Source organism: Choloepus didactylus, chromosome 10 (assembly GCF_015220235.1).
Source record: "Choloepus didactylus isolate mChoDid1 chromosome 10, mChoDid1.pri, whole genome shotgun sequence".
NCBI classification, from domain to species: Eukaryota; Metazoa; Chordata; class Mammalia; order Pilosa; family Megalonychidae; genus Choloepus; species Choloepus didactylus.
The window spans coordinates 5,345,169-5,366,317 of record NC_051316.1 but is presented as its reverse complement, the minus strand read 5'-3'; positions in this window follow the sequence as shown (position 1 = coordinate 5,366,317).

Sequence of the window (21,149 nt, the reverse complement as noted above, 5' to 3'; positions counted from 1 at the left end):
ACTGCATTGGCCAGGTGCTAATTCAAGTTTCTTGTGGGGTAGGCAGAGCTTTAATGAAGTGCAGCTTGTGTAGTTGGGCTTTCCTTTTCTTCCCAATGGAACAGAAATTACCACTGGTTCTAAGACATGCAGCTTAACATGCCATGTGCACACTTAACTGAGCCTACCATGAGGCATGCCCATGTGCAGTCAATGAACCCACTTTAAGTCAGGAAAATTTGGACAACTTTGATGTGTCTGCCCTGTCCACTGTATAGCTGACATGAGGATTGGCTCATGGCTGTCTTATTGGTGGGATTTCTTGCTGTATTCATGCTTGCCAGAAGTCTCACTCTGGACCTAAATCCTGAGTGACAGTCAATGTGGTTCTGTGATGAAGAGAACATATGATATGTGGAGATGCTGTTATATTTTGTGTTGAGTTGTTTGGAGGCATGATTGGGGATAAGAATGGAGACTCCCAGAGGGCAGGCATTATGGTGTAAACTGAATATTGCTTGTTCTTTTGTCCAGGAATTATCATTACCATGAGGGATATCCCTGTTCTTGGAGCCAACATACCCTGGCTATATCAGTTAGAATGACACAAATGTAGCTATGTATTCCCACCCCAAATCCCCCTTTTATGTGGTGCTTGACTTTAGAGAGGGTAACCACAAATGTGGCATATATTTTGTTCCAGATCTGAAAGCAAGTTTATTAGTGAAGGAAGAAGTCTTCCCTGACCTCTCCATTCCACAGTTGTTAAAGCCCAAGTGTGTAGGCCCCAGTGGCACTGACTGTGACTGTTCTTCTCTTATCCCATGAAAGCAGGTCAGTGTAATCTCACCCTGATCTGACCCTGTGAATTCATGATGAAGGAAACAAACACATGTGAATTGTCTTTATTTAATTCTTTTATCTCTGATTTAACATTCTTTCATACTCCTTGCATAATAAGGTTTTCTTTAACACTTTCAAATTTATGTTTTAAAAAATGTTAGTTTCTTTAATTATTCTTGTAGTATTTTTACTTAGGAACAGAGACATTGTTTTATGTATTCACAGGAACATTACCATAATCATTAAATTAACCTGGTTGTGGTACAAATATCTCATCTAGGGACTGGGTCCCCAGCTCAACAATTACTCAATCATGTCCTATCAACCAAGGAAAATGTTAATAGTAATAATAATGATAGAAATGTAGCAAGACACAAACCAAAATAGTGTCCAGTCTCATATCAAACATTGAATTTCCTTTTCAGGTTTATTTATTCCCTTTCATCTAAATATATCTGAATTATTTCCTTCATCTGGAAATATTAGAAAGCTTCTGAAACATCATTTTAAACAGTATTCCTCAAATTGTGCTTTTTTTCAGTGTTTCTTCCTGATGAAATTGAGTTCATGAATTTTAGGTGGTATTGGCAGAAAATTATTTTGCCCTCATGGTGATATTTTTTTTTAATGGGAAGTTTAATTTTTGATTCTTTCATGCTATTGAATTCATTTTAAACATTATCTATAACTACAACAACACACAAGTATCAAAAATCACCACTTTATAATAAAGCAAAGCAAATTTCAGGACGGAAAGTAATCTGCAATAACTACTTTGCTTCCCGTATTGCACAATTTTGCATTAATGAGTTATCTTCAATGCTTTTGATTAAAGATTTCTAAAATTTTCAACAGCACTCTTCATACAATCAATGTATCTTCCTTAGGGTGTTTATTACTGCACAGTCCTAGATTTCCTCCCCCCACCCCAGTCATCTAATTTCAGTTACATGACTTCACATCCCTCATATACACTTTCACATAGAAGCTTCTCTGCTGAGCCTTGTGGGAAGAATAAGCTACATACCACACCAAGTGTTTCTGAATCTTTCCCATTACTCCAAATAGTAATCCCTGTATCAAGTTTTGTCAAATATACAGCAGGAAATCCCAAGTTGAGAAACCTCAGGGAAGGAATCTCACTGGGGCTCAAACCTGTGGAGGATATAGAGCCAGCCCAGTATTCAAAGCAGCCTAGAATTCAAGCTGGTGCTTGGAATGTGCTTGCACAAATTCTGCTGACCCTCTGCTGCCTCACAATAGGCATCAGGTTATTAAGCAACAGGGCTCTAACCCAATGGTTGCCCTGTTATCTGAAAATATAATGGGCTCCCCAAGATTGCAGCTGATGGTGGAGGTGTTGTGGCCTGTGTATTTTGTTGTAGGAGATCATGATGATTCTGCAGCCCTTAGGATCAACTGCATCCCCAATGGATGGTGAGGTTTTGACACTCCCTGCAGGATGCTATATAGGAATGGCCAAGGGTTAATTTAAATTTGGTGTGGAGTAGGCAGAGCTTTAATGAAGTGCCCCTGGCCAAGCTTGGGCCTTCCTTTTTTTTCCAATGGCACCACAATTACCACTGGATATAAGACATGCAGCTTAGCATCCTGGGTGCTCACTTAGAAGAACCAACCATGAAGCATTCCCTTTTGAAGTTGATGAACCCTCTTTAAGCCAGGGAATTCTGGATATCTTTGATGTGTCTGCCCTCTCCACTGTTTATAGCTGACATGAGGATTGGCTCATGGCTGTCTTAATGGTGGAATTTGTTGCTCTATTTATGCTTGACAGAAGTCTAATTCTGGGCATAAATGCTGAGTGACAGTCAAGGTGGTCCTGTGATTAAGAGAACACATGATACATGGATAGGCTGATATATTTTGTGTTGATTGGATTGGAGGCATGATTGGGGACAGGAATGGAGGCACCCAGATGGCAGGCATGATGGTGTACACTGAATATGTTTTTTCCTTGCTCCAGGAACTATCATTGCCTGAGAGATATCCCTGTTCTGGGAGCCAACATACCCTGGATCTATCAGTAAGAATGACACACATGTAACTATGTATTCCTGCCACAAGTCCCCCTTATATATGGTGTTGTACTTTGGAGAGATGAACAACAAATGTGGCACATATATGTTCCAGATCTGAAAGCAAATATATTAGCAAAGGAAGAAGTTTTCCCCAACCTCTGCTTTCCAAAGTTGTTGAAGACCAAGTGTGTAGGCCCAAGTGGCACTGACTGTGACCATTCTTCTCATATCCAAGGAAAGCAGGTCAGTGTAATCTCAGACTGGACCTGACCCTGTGCCTTCATGAGGAGGGAAAGCAACACATCTGAAGTGTCTTTATTTAATTTCTTTTATCACTGATTTAACATTGTTTTATATTCCTTGTATAATAAGGTTTTCTTAAACAATTTTAAATTTATGTTTAAAAAATGTCAGTTTCTTTAATTTTTCTTGTAGTATTTCACTTAAGAACAAACATTGTCTTATGTAGAAACAGAAACATTACCACAATCATTAAATTAACCTGGTTGTAGTACAAATATGTCATCTAGTATCCTCATATCCAGCTCAACAATTACACATTCATGTCCTATCAACCAAGCAAAATGTTAATAGTAATAATAATGATAGAAAATGTAGAAAGGCACAAACCAAAATAGTGTCCAGTCTCATATCAAAAATTACATTTCTTTTCCAGGTTTATTTATTCTCTTTCATCTGAATATATCTCAATTATTTCCATCTTCTGGAAATATTAAAAAGCTTCTGAACCATCATTTTAAAGAGTATTCCACAAATTGTTTTTTTTTCCAGTGTTTCTTCCTGATGAAATTGAGTTCATGAATTTTAGGCTGTATTGGCAGAAAATTATTTTGCCCTCATGGTGATTTTTTTTTTGTAAATGGGAATTTTAATTTTTGTTTCTTTCATTGTATTGAATTCATTTCAAACATTATCTATAAGCTACAACAACACACAAGTATCAAAAATCACCACTTTATAATAAAGAAAATCAAAGTTTCAGGAAAGTAAGTAACATGAAATAACTACTTTGCTTCCCACATTGCACAAGTTTGCATTAATGGGTTATTTTCAAGGCTTTTGATTAAAGATTTCTAATATTATAAACAGTACTATTCATACAGTCCATGTATCTTCCTTGGGGTATTGTTTATTACTGTAGAGTCCTAGGTTTCCATTCTTCCCCTCTTATCATGCAGTTCCAGGTACACAACTTCACATCCTTCATATATACTTTCAAATACAGGCCTCTCTGCTGAGCTCTGTGTGCAGAATCAGCTACACAACACAAGTGTTTTTGAATCATTTCCATTACTCCAAATAGTAATCCCTGTACCAAGGTGTGCCTAATATACAGCATGAATTCCCAATTTAAGAAACCTCAGAGAAGAAATATCACTGGGGCTCAAACATGTGGAGGATACAGAGCCAGCCCAGGTTCCAAAGCTGCCTAGAATTCTAGCATGTGCTTGAAATACAGATGTGCAAATTCTGCTGACAGTCTCCTGCTTGAAAATAGGCATCAGGTTGCTCAGCAAAATTGCTCTGTCCCAATGGATGCACTGTGGTCTGAAAATATAATGGGCCTCCAAAATTTGCAGGTGATGTTGGAGGTGCTGTAGCCTGTGCAGTTTGTTGTAGGTATATGAGGATTATTCTACAGCCCTGAGGACCACCTGTAGCCCCAATGAATGGTGAGGGTTGGACACCCCCTGGAGGATGCTATACTTGAATGGCCAAGGGCAAATTCCAATTGGGTGTGGGATATGTGTAACTTTAATGAAGGGCCACTGGCCAAGACTGGCTCTGCCTTTTTTTTTTCCCAATGACACAGAAATTACCACTGTATCTAACACATGAAGCTTAGCATCCCGGGTGCTCACTTAGCAAAGCCTATCATGAGGCAGGCCCATGTGTAGTCAATGAACCCACTTTAAGTCAGGAAATTTTGGACAATATTGATGTGTCTGCCCTGTCCATTCTTTATATTTGACATGAGTATTGGCTCATGGCTGTCTTATTGGTGGTATTTCTTGCTCTATTTATGCTTCCCAGAAGTCTCATTCTGGGCCTAAATACTGAATGATAGTCAAGGTAGTCCTGTGATGAAAAGAACACATGTTATGTCATGAGTCTGATATATTTTGTGTTGAGTGGGTTGGAGGCTAGATTGGGGACATGGATGGAGACTCCCAGAGGGCAGGCATGATGGTGTACACTGAATATTGTTTGTTCCTTGCTTCAGGAACTATCATTGCCCTGAGGGATTTCCCTGTCCTGGGGGTGAACATACCCTGGCTCTCTCAGATAGAATAGTTCACATGTAACTATGAATGCCCACCCCAAGTTCCCTTTTACATGGTGCTGGAATGGAGAGTGATTAACCACACATGTGGCACAAATTTTGTTCCAGATCTGTAAGCAAATTTATTAGCAAAGTAAGAACACTTCCCTGACTGCTCCATTCCCCAGTTTGCTGAAGCCCAAGGGAGCAGGCCCAAGTGGCACTGACTGTGACCATTCTTCTCATATCCCATAAAAGCAGGTCAGTGTAATCTCACCCAGATATGACCCTGTGCCTTCATGAGGAGGGAAAGCAACACATGTGAAGTGTCTTTATTTAATTTCTTTTATCACCAATTTAACATTGTTTCATATTCCTTGTATAATAAGGATTTTTAAAAAATTTTAAATTTATGTTTAAAAATGTCAGTTTTTTAAATTATTCTTGAAATATTTCACCTAAGAACAGAGACATTCTCTTATGTATTCACTGGAAGATTACCACTGTAATTAAGTTAACCTCACTGTAGTACAAATATCACATTTAGGGGTGTGGTCCCAAACACAAAAATTACCCAATCATGTTCTATTGACCCAGGAAAATGTTAATAGTAATAATAATGATAGAAATGTAGAAAGGCACAAACCTTAACAGTGTCCAGTCTCATATGAAATATGACATTTCTATTTCAGGTTTCTATATTGTCTTTCATCTGAATATATCTCAATTCTTTCCTTCATCTGGACATATTAGAAAGCTGCTGAACCATTCTTTTAAAGAATATTCCTCAAATTGTGTTTTTTTCAGTGTTTCAATGAAATGAGAATATGAATTTTTATCTGTACTGGAAGAAAATTACTTGGCCTCATGGTGATTATTTTTAAATGAGAAGTTTAATTTTTGTTTCTTTCATTACTTTGAATTCATTTTAAACATTATCTATAAGCTACAACAACACACAAGTATCAAAAATCACCAGTATATAATAAAGCAAAGCAGAGTTTCAGGAAAGCAAGTAACCTGAAACAACTACTTTGCATCCTGCATTGCAGAATTTTGCATGAATGGGATATCTTTAAGGCTTTTGATTAAAGATTCCTAATATTGTAAAAAGTACTCTTCATACAGTCCATGTATTTTCCTTGGGGTACGGTTTATTGCTGTACAGTCCTAGGTTTCCTTTCTGACCCTCTTGTCATCTAGTTCCAGTTATATGACTTCACATCCCTCATATCAACTTTCAAATACAGTCTTCTCTGCTGAGACTGGTGTGCACAATCAGCTACACAGCACACCAAGTGTTTCTGAAACTTTCCCATTACTCCAAATAGGAATCTCTGTACCCAGGTGTGTCTAATAAACAGCAGGAAATCCCAAGTTAAGAAAACTCAGGTAAGGAGAACCTAGAAGATGGAGGCTAGGTGAGACAGGGCTAAGGAACACCTCCATGGAAAACACTAAATAAGGACCAGAGAGTGACACAGAATACCAGTTACAGCAATGTGCCAGCTGGACGAGATCTGTTAGTTCCCAGGGGCTGTATACTTGGTGAAACTGAGAGTCTGCATTCTGAAATGAGTGAGTAAGCTGGCTGAAAGTCCCACAGCTGCACGGTGATCCGGGAAAACCAGGGTTTGGCATCTGGAGACCAACGGGCTCTTTTAATAAAAAAAAAAAAAAAAGAAAAAGAAAAAAGGGGAAAAGCCAGGAGCAGCTGCAGGTGCGATCAGCTGCAGGTGTGATCATGGGAACCACACAGTAAAACACATCAAGAGGGGGCTGGGCTGGCCTCTCCATATCTGGCTTGGAAGATAGCCCACTGTAGATATCCCTGGGGCTGGGGGAACAAAGCAGAGAGCCAAAAGCTGAAAGAATCCCCATGGCTAGCAACTCGCTCCCAGGAGGGCTGGATAAACTCCTGCCTGGGGCCATGCCCACAGCCCAGAGCCCCGCCAGTTGTCCCAGAGCTGGGAAGGAGGAACTGTGTGAGGAGGGGTGTGTGGAGATGCTCCCTTTGGCCATTTTTGCATAAGGCTGAAAGCAAGCCAGCTTGGCCCGGTGGCCCGGGGCTTCCCTTGAGGGATGGCATGCAGTGATGATGTAGCACAGCATTACCTCATCAGAGGTCCTGGAGGATTGTGGCTGGGTGAGGGGACCTGCTCAGAGATCCCAGAAACACTATGCCAAGTCTGGTGGTTTGTGGGTCATCGAGAGAGAGTGGCTGGGGCTGAAATGAAATGAAGGCTTGGACTCTTGTGGTGGCCTTGAATCTCCAGGAACCAGGGGATTTGAATATTGAGGCTGTCCTTCCTCCCTGACCACCCATACAAGCGCCCCACATTCAGGGCAGACAGCTCCAGCAACACACCCAGGCTGAGTTCTCCGGCTGGACCACACAAGAATCGTTTCCCCATATAACGCGGGGACAAGGTAGAGAACTGACTTGTTTGGTATAGGTGACTCACAGATGCCATCTCCTGGTTAGTTAGAGAAAGTGTATGTCACCAAGCAGTGTTTCTGAAAAATTAGGTAGGTTTTTTTTTTTTTTACAAATTAAAAGAACCCTGTCAAGCAGAGCAAATGCCAAGAGGCCAAAAACAACAGAAAATCTCAATGCATATGATAAAACCAGACGATATGGAGAATCCAACTCCAAACACACAAATCCAGTTTTCAGAAGAAATAAAATTCCTCACAGAATTAATCAAAGAAACACAATCAAGGAATGAAAGTATGGCAAAGAATTTAAAGGACATCAAGAAGACCATGGCCCAGGATATAAGCTACATAAAGAAGACCCTAGAAGAGCATAAAGAAGACAATGCAAGGCTAAATAAAAAAATAGATCTTATGGAAATAAAAGAAACTGTTGGCCAAATTAAAAAGACTCTGGATATTCACAATACAAGACTAGAGGAAGCTGAACAACATCTCAGTGTCCTAGAAGTCCACAGAAAAGAAAATGAAAGAACAAAAGAAAGAATGGAGAAAAAAATAAAAAAAAAATAAAAATGGATCTCGGGGAAATGATAGATAAAATACAACATCCAAACTTAAGACTCATTGGTGTCCCAGAAGGGGAAGAGAAGGTTAAAGGTCTAGAAAGAGTATTCAAAGAAATTGTTTGGAAAAACTTCCCCAACCTTCTACACAATATAAATACACAAAGCATAAATGCCCAGCAAACTCCAAATGGAATAAATCCAAATAAACCCACTCCAAGACATATTCTGATCAGACTGTCAAATACTGAAGAGAAGGAGCAAGTTCTGAAAGCAGCAAGAGAAAAGCAATTCACCACATACAAAGGAAACAACATAAGACAAAGTTGTGACTACAACATAAGACAAAGTTGTGACTACTCAGTGGCCACTATGGAGGTGAGGAGGCAGTGGCATGACATATTTAAAATACTGAGAGAGAAAAATTTCCAACCAAGAATACTTTATCCAGCAAAACTCTCCTTCAAATTCAAGGGAGATATTAAATTTTTCACAGACAAACAAATCCTGAGAGACTTTGCCAATAAAAGACCTGCCCTACTTCAGATTCTAAAGGGAACCCTACCAACAGAGAAACAACAGAAAGAAAAAGAGATATAGAGAATTTTAACAGAAATATATAGTACCTTACATCCCAAAGCACCAGGACACTCATTTTTCTCCAGTGATCACGGATCTTTCTCCAGAAGGGACTGTGAGCTGGGACATAAAACAAGCCTCAAGAAATTAAAAAAAAAGAAAAAGAAACTGAATACACTCAAAGCACATTCTCCAACCACAATGGAATACAAATAGAAGTCAATAATTTTGAACTGTAACTCCACTGTTTACTTCCTACATGATATAAATTACACAAACCCTAATGACAAATCAGTGGTTTTGAACTCAATGTAAAATATGTAATTTTATACAACTGTATAAAGGTAGGGGAATGGAGGAGTATAGGAACATAGTTTATGTGTCCTATTGAAGTGGAGGTGGTATCAAAGAAAAACAAGATTGTTATGGATATAAGAGGTTAATTTTAACCCCCACAGCAAACACAAAGAAACTATCAGAGAATGTAACCATAGAGATGAATTGTAGAGTTCAGGTTAAGAGAAATGGGGGACGGTGCAATGGAGAGTTAAGAAATGAGGGTGGAGTTGCTGTTTGAGGTGAAGGGAAATCTCTAGTAATGGATGGTGGGAAAGAGCATTACAACATTCTAAAGGTGATTAATCCCACTAATGGAAGGCTAGGGATGGGGTGGAATGGGAAGATTTAGGCTGTATATATGTTCCCACAACTACAAAAAAAAAAAAAAAAAAAGACAGTCTAGATGATTGAATGCCAAGGATGAACTTGGATGGAATTAGAGGATAGAGGACAGGTGGCTCAAAGGGACACAGTTGAGACATAAGGTAAAGGAAATATAGAATGTAAGCTTTGTATCATTGTTGAACCTGTTGTACTTCTTAGCTGCACTTAATTGGATTGCATAAAAGAATGTTCTTGTTCATGGGAAGTGTATACAAGAATTATAGTGTATGTTCAATGATGTGTGCAGCTAGCTCTTATATGTTCAGAAGACAGAGTAATAGATGATGGATGATAGATAGGGAGGGAAAGAAATAGCAATGTGACAGCATGTTAAAGTTGATGGATTGAGCTATCGGAGGAGGGGGGTCAGGGTATGATGGAATTCTTTGTATGGGGTTAGTATTGTTTTTGCAACTGTTCCTATAAGTTTGAATTTATTTCAAAATAAAAAAAAAAAAGGAAAACTCAGGTAAGAAATCTAGCTAGGACTTGAAACTGTGGAGGAGACAGAGGCAGCCAGGGTTCAAAGAGGCCTAGAATTCTGGTGGGTGTGTGGAATACACATGTGAATTTTCAGCTGACCCTTTCCTGCTTCATAGTATGCATCTGATTGCTAAGCTACAGGGCTATATCCCAATGACTGCCCTGTGGACTGAAAATATATTGGGCACCCCAAGTGTGCAGGTGATGGTGGAGGTGCTGTGGCCTGTGCAGTTTGTTGTAGGTATATGAGGATGATTCTGCAGCCCTGAGGATCACTTGCAGCCCAGATGGATGGTGAGGAATTGAGCCTCCCTGGAGGATGCTATACAGGAATGGCCAAGGGCAAATTCCAATTGGGTGTGATGTAGGTGGAACTTAAATGAAGTGAACCTGGCCAAACTTTGACCTGCTTTCTTTTTCCAATGGCACAGAAATTACCACTGGATCTAAGACAAGCAGCATAGCAACCCATGTGCTCACTAAGCACATCCTACCATGAGGCATGCCCATGTGCAGTCAGTGAACCCACTTTAATTAAGGGAAATTTGGACAACATTGATGTATCTGTCCTGCCTACTGTTTCTAGCTGACGTAAGGATTGGCTCATGGCTGTCTTAGTGGTGGGATTTCTTGCTCTATTTATGCTTGCCAGAAGTCTCATTCTGGCACTAAATGCTGAGTGAGAGTCAAGGTGGTCCTGTGATGAAGAGAACACATGATTTGTGGAGAGGATGAAATATTTTGTGTTGAGTGGGTTGGAGGCATGATTAGGGACAGGGGTGGGGATTCCCAGAGGGCAGGCATGACTGTGTACACTGAATACTGTTTGTTAGTCCAGGAACTATCATTGCTGTAAGAGTTATCCCTGTCCTGGGAGCCAACATACCTAGGCTTGGTCTGTTAGAATGATACACATGAAACTCTGAATACCCACCCCAAGACCCTTTGACATGGTGCTGGACTTGGGAGAGATTAAACACAAATGTGGCACATATTTTGTTCCAGATCTGAAAGCAAGTATATTAGCAAAGGAATAAGACTTCCCTGACCTCTCCATTCACAAATTTGCTGAAACCCAAGTTAGTAGGCCCAAGTGGCACTGACTGTGACAATTCTTCTCATATTCAGTGACAGCAGGTTAGTGTCATCTCACCCCAATCTGGCCCTGTGCCTTCATGAGGAGGGAAAGCAACACATGTGAGGTGTCTTTATGTAATCTCTTTTATCACTGATTTAACATTGTTTCATATTCCTTGTATAAGGTTTACTTTAACAATTTTAAATTTATGTTTAAAAAAAGTAAGTTTCTTTAATTATCTTGTAGCATTTCACTTAAGAACAGAGATATTCTCTTATGTATTCACAAGAACATTACCACAATCACTAAATAAACCTGGTTGTAATACCAATATCTCATCTAGGGACTTGGTCCCCAACTCATCAATTACCTAATCATGTCCTAACTTCCAAGCAAAATGTTATAGTAATAATAATGACAGAATGTAGAAAGGCAAAAACAAAATAGTGTCCATTCTCCTATCAAACATGGCATTTCTTTTTCAGGTTTATTCCCATTCATCTGAACATATCTCAAATATTTCCTTCACCTGGACACATTAGAAAGCTGCTGAATCATCATTTTAAAGAATATTTTTCAAATTGTGTTTTTTTTCAGTGTTTCTTCCTGATGAAATTGAGTTATGAATTTTAGGCTGTATTGGCAGAAAATTATTGTGCCCTCATGGTGATTTTCTTTTAAGTGAGAAGTTTTTTTTCTTTCATTGTTTTGAAATCATTTTAATAATTATCTATAAGCTACAACACACAAGTATCAAATTCAACACTTTATAATGAAGCAAAGCAAGTTTCAGGAAAGCAAGTAACCTGTAATAACTACTTTGCTTGCTGCATTGCACAAGTTGCATTAATGGTTAGCTTCAAAGCTTTTGGTTAAAATTTTCTAATATTTTAACAGTACTCATCATAGAGTCCATGTGTCTTCCTTGGGTTATTGTTTATGGCTGCACAGTCCTAGTTTTCCTCTTTCCCCTCTTGTCATCTAGTTCCAGTTACATGAATTCACATCCTTCATTTCTACTTTCAAATAGAGGCTTCTTTGGTGAGCATTGTGTACAGAATCAGCTACACACCACACCAAATGTTTCAGAATCTTTCCCATTAATCTACATCAGAATCCCTGTACCCAGTTTTGCCTAATATACAGCAAGAAATACCAAGTTAAGAATTCTCATGGAAGAAATCTCACTGGGGCTCAAAACTGTGGAGGAGACAGAGCCAGTCCAGGTTCCAAAGTGGCCTAGAATAATGGAGGGTGCTTGGAATGTGCATTCCCAAATTCCACTGTCACTTTCCTGCTTCACAAAAGGCATCAGGTTGCTAAGCAAAATTGCTCTGTCCCAATGCATGACCTGTGATATGAAAATATAATGGATTTCCCAAGTTTGCAGGTGATGGTGGAAGTGTTGTGGCCTGTGTAGCTTTTGTATGTATGTGAGGATGATTCTGCAGCCCCAAGGATCCCCTGCATCTCTGATGGATGGTGAGGGTTTGACTCTCCCTGGAGGATGCTATACAGAAATGGCCAAGGGCAAATTCCAATTGGGTGTGGTGAATGCAGAAGTTTAATGAAGTGCCCCTGGCCAAGGTTGGGCCTGCCTTTTTTTCCCACTGTACAGAAATTACCCATGGATCTAATACATACAGCTTAGCATCCTGGGTGTTCACTTAGAAGAGCCTACCATGAGGCATGCCCATGTGCTGTCAATGAACACACTTTAAGTCAGGGATATTTGGACAACTTGATGTCTCTGCCCTGTCCACTGTTTATAGCTGACATGAGGATTTGCTAATGGATGTTTTAATGGTGGGATTTCTTGTTCTACTTAGCTTGCATGAAGTCTCACTCTGGTCCTAAATGCTGAGAGACAATCAAGGTGTTCCTGTGATGAAGAGAACACATGATATGTGGAGAGTCTGATATATTTTGTGTTGAGTGGGTTTGAGGCATGATTGGGGACAGGCATGGAGACTCCCAGAGGGCAGACATGATGGTCTACACTGAATACTTTCTGTTCCTTGGTCCAGGTACTCTCATTGCCCTGTGGGATATCCCTGCCCTGGAAGCCAACATACCCTGGCTTTGTCAGTTAGAATGATACACATGTAACTGTGAATGTCCACCTCAAGTCCCCTTTTATATGGTGCTGGACTTCGGAGAGATTAAGCACAAATGTGGCATGTATTTTGTTCCAGATATGAAAGTAAGTTTATTAGCAAAGGAAGAAGACTTCCCTGACTTATCCACTCTCAAATTTGCTGAAGCCCAAGGGAGTAGGCTCAAGTGGCATTTATGGTGACCATTCTTCTCATATCCCATGAAAGCAGGTCAGTGCAATCTCACTCTGATCTGACCCTGTGCCTTCATGAGGAGGGAAAGCAATGCATGTGAAGTGTCTTTATTTAATTTCATCACCAATTTAACATTGTTTCATAATCCATATATATTAAGGTTTTCTTGACCAATTTTAAATTTATGTTTAAAAAATGTCAGTTTCTTTATTCTTGAAGTATTTCACTTAAGAAAGGAGACATTCTGTCATGTATTCACTGGAAAATTACCACAATCATTAAATTAATGTGGTTGCAGTACAGTTATCCCATCTAGGGGCCTGGTCCCCACCTGAACAATTACCCAATCATGTCCTATCAATGAAAAAAAATGTTAATAGTAATAATAATGATAGAAATGTAGAAAGGCAGAAACCAAAATAGTGTCCAGTCTCATTTCAAACATGGCATTTCATTTCCAGGTTTATTTATTCCTTTTCATCTGAATATATCTCAATTATTTCCTTTATCTGAATATATTAGAAAGCTGCTGAAACATAATTTTAAAGAATATTCCTCAAACTGTGTTTTTTTTTAGTGTTTCTTCCTGATGAAATTCGTTTATGAATTTTAGGATGTATTGGCAGAAAATTATTTTGCCCTCACAGTGCTTTTTAATAAATGCTGTTTAATTTTTGATTTTGTCTTTGTATTGAGTTAATCTTAAACATTATCTATAAGCTACAACAACACATAATTATCAAGTCACCACAATCACCACTTTATAATAAGGCAAAGTAAAATTTCAGGAGAGCAAGTAACCTGAAATAACTGCTTTGCTTCCTGAATTGCACAAGTTTGCATTAGTGGGTTGTCTTCAAAGCTTTTGATTAAAGATTTCTAATATTATAAACAGTACTCTTCCTACAGTCCATATATCTTCCTTGGGATGTGGTTTGTTGCTGCACAGTCCTAGGTTTCCTTTTTCCCCCTCTTGTCATCTAATTCCAGTTACATAACTTCACTGCCCTCATATCCTCTTTCAAACAGAGGCTTCTCTGCTGGACCTTGTGTGCAGAATCAGCTACATACCACATCAAGTGTTTCTGAAACTTTCCCATTAATCTAAATAGGAATCCCTACACCCAGGTGTGCCTAATATAAGCTGGTAATCCCAATTTAGGAAACCTCAGGGAAGAAATCTCAGTGGGGCTTGAACCTGTGGAGGAGACAGAGTCAGCCCAGGTTCCAAAATGGCCTAGAATTCTGGAGGGTGCTTCAAATGTGCATGTGCTAATTGCTGACCCTTTCCTGCCTTGCAATGGGCATCAGGTTGCTAAGCCACAGGGCTCTCTCCAATGGCTGCCCTGTGGTCTGAAAATATAATGGGCTCCCTGAGTGTGCAGGTGATGGTAGATGTGTTGTGGTCTGTGCAGTTAGTTGTAGGTGTATGGGGATAATACTGCAGAACCAATGATCACCTGCAGGCCTGATGGATTGTGAGGGCTTGACCCTCCATGGAGGAGTCAATACAGGAAAGGCCAAGGGCAAATTCCATTTGGGTGTGGGGTAAGTGGAACTTTAGTTAAGTGCCTGTGGCCAAGCTTGGGCCTGCTTATTTTTTTCCATTGGCACAGAAATTACCACTGGATGTAAGATACGCAGCTTAGCATCCTGGGTGCTGACTTACCAGAGCCTACCATAAGGCCTGCCCATGTGCAGTCAATGAATCCACTTTAAGTCACAGAAATCTGGACAACATTGAGGTGTCTGCCCTGTCTACAGTTTATAGCTGACATGAGGATTGGCTCATGGCTGTCTTAGTGGTGGGATTTCTTGCTCTATTTATGCTTGCCAGAAGTCTCATTCTGGGCCTAAATGCCAAGTAAGAGTCAAGGTGGTCCTGTGATGAAAAGAACACATGACAAGTGGAAAGACTGATATATTTTGTGTTGAGTGTGTTGGAGGCATGACTGGAGACAGGGTTGGAGACTCCCAGAAGGTAGGCATGATGGTGCACAGTGAATATTTGTTTCTTGGTGCAGATACTATCATATCCCAGAGAAATATCCCTGCCTTGGGGTCAACATACCCTGGCTCTGTCAGTTAGAATGATATACATGTAACTGTGCATGCCCACCTCAAGACCCCTTTAAATGGTGCTGGACTTGGGAGAGATTAAACACAAATGTGGCACGTATTTTATTCCATATCTGAAAGCAAGTTTATTAGCAAAGGAAGAAGACTTTCCTGACCACTCCATTCCCAAATTTATTGAAGCCCAACTGAGTAGGCCCAAGTGGCACTGACTGTGGCCATTCTTCTCATATCCAATGAAAGCTGGCTGTTCAGTTCACTTTCACCCTGATCTGACCCTGTGCCTTCATGAGGAGGGAAAGCAACACATGTGAAGTGTCTTTATTTAATTTCTTTTATCACTGATTAACATTGTTTTTAATCCATGTATAATAAGGTTTTCTTTAACAATTTTAAATTTATATTTAAAAAATATCAGTTTCTTTAATTATTCTTGTAGTATTTCACTTAAGAACAGAGACATTCTCTTATGTATTCACAGCAACATTCCCACAATCATTAAATTAACATGGTTGTAGTACAAATATCTCATATAGTGGCCTGCTCCCCATCTCAACAATTAAACAATCATGGCCTAGCAACCAAGCAAAATGTTATTAATAATAATAATGATAGAAATGAAGAAAGGTATGAAGCAAAATAGTGTCCAGTCTCATATCAAACATTGAATTTCTTTTTCAGTTTTATTTATTTTCATTCATCTGAGTATTTCTCATTTATTTCCTTCATCTGGACATATTAGAAAGCTGCTGAACCATCATTTTAAAGAGTATTCCTCAAATTGTGTTTTCCTTTCAGTGTTTCTTCCTGATGAAATTGAGTTTATGAATTTTCAGCTGTATTGGCAGAAAATTACTGTGCCCTCATCATGATTTTTTTAATGAGATATTTAATTTTTGTTTCTTTCATTGTATTGAATTCATTTCAAACATTATCTATAAACTACAACACACAAGTATCAAAAATCACCACTTTATAATAAAGCAAAGCAAAGTTTCAGGAAAGCATGTAACCTGATATAACTACTTTGATTCTTGTATTGCACAAGTTTGCATTAATGGGTTATCTTCAAGGCTTTTGATTAAAGATTTCTAATGTTATAAACATTACTCTTCATACACTCCATGTATCTTCCTTTGGTTATTGTTGATTGCTGTACAGTCCTAGGTTTCCATTTTCCACCTCTTGTCATCTAATTCTGGGTAAATGAAATCATATCCCTCATATCCTCTTTCAAATATAGGCTTCTCAGCTCAGCCTTGTGTGCACAATCAGCTACACACCATACCATGTGTTTCTGAATCTTTCCCATTACTCCAAATAGGAATCCCTGTACCCAGGTGTGCCTAATATTCAGCAGGAAATCCAAAGTTAGGAAACCTCAGCATAGAAATGTCACTGGGGATCAAACCTGTGGAGGTGACAGAGCCAGCCCACATTCCAAACTGGCCTAGAATTCTGGCAGGTGCTTGGAATGTGCATGTACAAATTCTGCTGAACCTCTCCTGCCTCACAATAAGCATCAGGTTGCTGAGCAACAGGGCTCTATCCAAATGGCAGCCCTGAGGTCTGAAAATATAATGGACCCCCCAAGTGTGCAGGGGATGGTGGAGGTGTTGTGGCCTGTGCATTTTGTTGTAAGCATATGAGGATGATTCTGCAGCCCTGAGGATCATCTGTCAGCAAGATGAATGATGAGAGTTTGACTCCCCTGGAGGAGGCAATACAGGAATGGCAAAGGGCAATTTCCAATTTGGTGTGTGGTAGGAGGTTGTTTAATGAAGTGACTCTGTCCAAGCTTGGGCCTGCCTTTTATTTTTCCAATGACACAGAAATTACCACTGGATCTAAGACATGCAGGTTAGCATCCCAGGTGCTCTCTTAGCAGAGCATACCATGAGACATGCCCATGTGCAGTCAATGAACCCACTTTAAATCAGTGAAACATAGACAATCTTGATGTGTCTGCCCTGTCCACTCTTTAGAGGTCACATGAGGATTGGCTCATGGCTGTCTTAGTGGTGGGATTCCTTTCTCTATTTATGCTTGACAGAAGTCTCACAATGTGCTTAAATGTTGAGTGTCAGTCAAGGTGGAACTGTGATGAAGAGAACATGTGATATGTGGAGAGGCTGATATATATTGTGCTGAGTGGGTTCTAGGCATTTTTTGGGACAGTGATGCAGACTCCCAGAAGGAGACATGATGATGTACACTGAATATTGTTTTTCCTTTGTCCAGGAACTATCATTGCCCTGAGGGATATACCTGTCTGGAAAGCTAATATACCCTGTCTCAGTCAGTTCAATTAAACACATGTAACTGTTAATGTCCACCCCAAATTCCCCTTTTACATGATGCTGGACTTGGGAGAGATTAACCACAAATGTGGCACATATTTTCTTTCAGATCTGAAAGCAAGTTTATAAGCAAAGGAAGAAGACTACCCAGGCCTCTCCATTCCCAAATTTCTGAAGCCCAAGGGTGTATACCAAAATGGCAATGACTGTGACCATTCTTCTCATATCCCATAAAAGAAACACCAAGTGTTTCTGTGTCTTTCACATTACATCAAATAGGAATCCCTGTACCCAGGTGTGGCTAATACACAGCAGAAAATCCCAAATTAAGGAAGCTCAGGGAAGAAATGTCACTGGGGCTTGAAACTGTGGAAGAGACAGAGCCTGCCCTGGTTCCAAGTGGCCTAGAACTCTGGCAGGTGCTTTGAATGTGCATGCACAAATTCCACTGACACTTGCCTTTCTCACAATAGTCATCAGGTTGCTAAGCAACAGGGCTGTATACAAATGGCAGCCCTGTGGACTGAAAATATAATGGGCTCCCCAATTGTGCTGGTGATTGTGGAGGTGTGAATTCTGTAGGTTGTTGTAGGTATATGAGGATGATTCCACAGCCCTGAGGATCACCTGCAGCCCCAATGTATGGTGAGGGTTTGACCCTCCCTGAAGGATGCTATACAAGGATGGCCAAGGGCAAATTCCATTTGGGTGTGGTGTAGGTGGAACTTTAATGAAGGGCCCCTGGCCAAACTTGAGCCTGCCTTTTTTTTTCCCAATGGCACAGAAATTAATACTGGTTCAAAGATATGCAGCTTAACATCCCGGGTGCTCACTTAGGAGACACTACCATGAGGCATGCTCAAGTGCAGTCAATGAAACCACTTTAATTCACAGAAATGTGAAAAATTTGATATATGTGCCCTAGCCACTGTTTATACCTGACATGTTAGGATTGGCTCATGGCTGTCTTACTGGTGGGTTTCTTGCTCTATTTATGATTGCCAGAAGTCTCACACTGGACCTAAATACTGAGTGACAGTAAAGGCAGTCCTGTGATGAAGAGAACACATGATATGTGGAGAGACTGGATATATTTTGTGTTGACTGGTTGGAGGCATGATTGTGGACAGAGATGGAGACTCACAGAGGGCAGGAATGATGATGAACACCGAATATTGCATGTTTCTTGGTTCAGGAACTATCACTTCCCTGAGGGATATCCCTGTCCTGTGAGCCAACATACCCTGGCTATGTCAGAATGATACACATGTAACTGTGAAAGTACACCCCATGTCCCCCTTTTACATGGTGCTGGACTTGGGAGAGATTAACCATAAATATGGCAATATTTTGTTCCAGATCTGAAAGCAAGTTTATTAGCAAAGGAAAAAGACTTCCCCGACCACTCCAATCTCAAATTTGCTGAATCCCAGGGGAGTAGGCCCAAGTGGCACTGACTTTGACGATTCTTCTGGTATCCCATGAAAGCAGGTCAGTGTAATCTACTGATCTGATGCTGTGCCTTTATGAGAAGGGAATCCAATACATGTGAGGAGTCTTTATTTAATTTCTTTTATCACTGACTTAACATTGTTTCATATTATTGTATAATAAGGTTTTCTTAAAAAATTTAAATTTATGTTTAAAAAAGTCAATTTCTTTAATTAATCTTGTATTTCACTTAAGAACAGAGACATTCTCTTATGTATTCAGAGGAATATTACCACAGTCATTAAATTATCCTGATTGTAGTACAAATATTTCATCTAGGGGCCAAGTCCCCACCTCAACAATTACCAAATCATGCCTATCAACCAAGGAAAATGTTAATTGTAATAATAATGATACAAATGTAGAAAGTGACAAACCAAAATAGTTTCTGGTCTCATATCAAACATGTCTTTTCTTTTTCAAGTTTATTTATTCTCCTTCATCTGAATATATCTCAGTTATTTCCTTCATCTGGACAGATTAGAAAGCTGCTGAACCATCCTTTTAAAGAATATTCCTCAAAATGTGATATTTTTACAGCGTTTATCCTGATGAAATTGAATTTATGAATTTAGTCTGTATTGGCAGAAATTATTGTGCCCTCATGATTTTTTTTCACTGAGAAGTTTAATTTTGTTTCTTTCATTGTATTGAATTTATTTTAAACATTATCTATGAGCTACAACACACAATAATCAAAAATCACCACTCTATAATAAAGCAAAGCAAAGTTTCAGGAAAGCAAGTAACCTGAAATAACTACTTTGCTCCCCACATTGCACAAGTTTGCATTAATGGATTATCTACAAGGCTTTTAATTAAAGATTTCTAATATTATAAACAATACTGTACATACACACCATGTATCTTCCTTGGGGTATTGTTTATTGCTGCACTGTCCTAGCGTTCCTTTTTCCCCATCTTGTCATCTTGTCCAGTTTCATGACATCACAGCCCTCATATCAACTTTCAAATAGAGGCTCCTCTGCAGAGCCTTGTGTGTAGAATAAGCTACACACCACACAAAGTGCTTCTGAATCTTTCCCATTACTCCAAATAAGAATCCCTGTACACAGGTGTGCCTAATATACAGCAGGGAATCCCATTTTAAGAAACCTCAGGGAAGAAATCTCATTGTGGCTCAAACCTGTGGAGGAGACAGTGACAGCCCAGGTTCCAAAGTGGCCTAGAATTCTGGTGGGAGCTTGGATTGCACATGCACAAATTCTGCTGACACTATCCTGCCTCCCAAAAGACATCAGGTTGCTAAGAAACAGGTCTCTATCCCAATGGCTGCCCTGTCATTTGAAATTAAAATGGGCTCCCCAAGCGTGCAGATGATGGTGGTGGTGTTGTGGCATGTGCAGTTTATTGTATGTATATGAGGATGGTTCTGCAGCCCTGAGGATCATCTGTAACCCTGATGTTTGGTGAGGTTTGACACATCCTTAAGGATGCTATAAAGGAACAGCCAAGGGCATATTCTTATTTGCTGTGGTGCAGGTGGAGCTTTAATTAAGAGCCTGTTGCCAAGCTTGGGCCTGGATTATTTTTCCAGTGGCAGAGAAATTACCACTGGATCTAAGACATGCATCTTATAATCCTGTGTGCTCACTTAGCAGAGCCTACAATGAGTCATGCCCATGTGCAGTCAATGAACCCACTTTAAGTCAGGGAAACTTGGACAACTTTGATGTGTCTGCCCTGTCCACTGTTTATAGGTGACTTGAGAATTTGCTCATGGCTGTCTTACTGTCAGAATTTCTTCCTCTATTTATGCATGCCAGAAGTCTCATTCTGGGCCTAAATGCTGAGTGAAAGTCAAGCTGATCCTGTGATGAAGAGAACACATGATATGCAGAGATGTTGATATATTTTGTTTTGAGTCTGTTGGAGGCATGACTTGGGGCAGGGATGGAGACTCCCAGAGGGCAAGCATGATGGTATACACTGAATATTATTTGTTCCTTGGTTCAGGAAC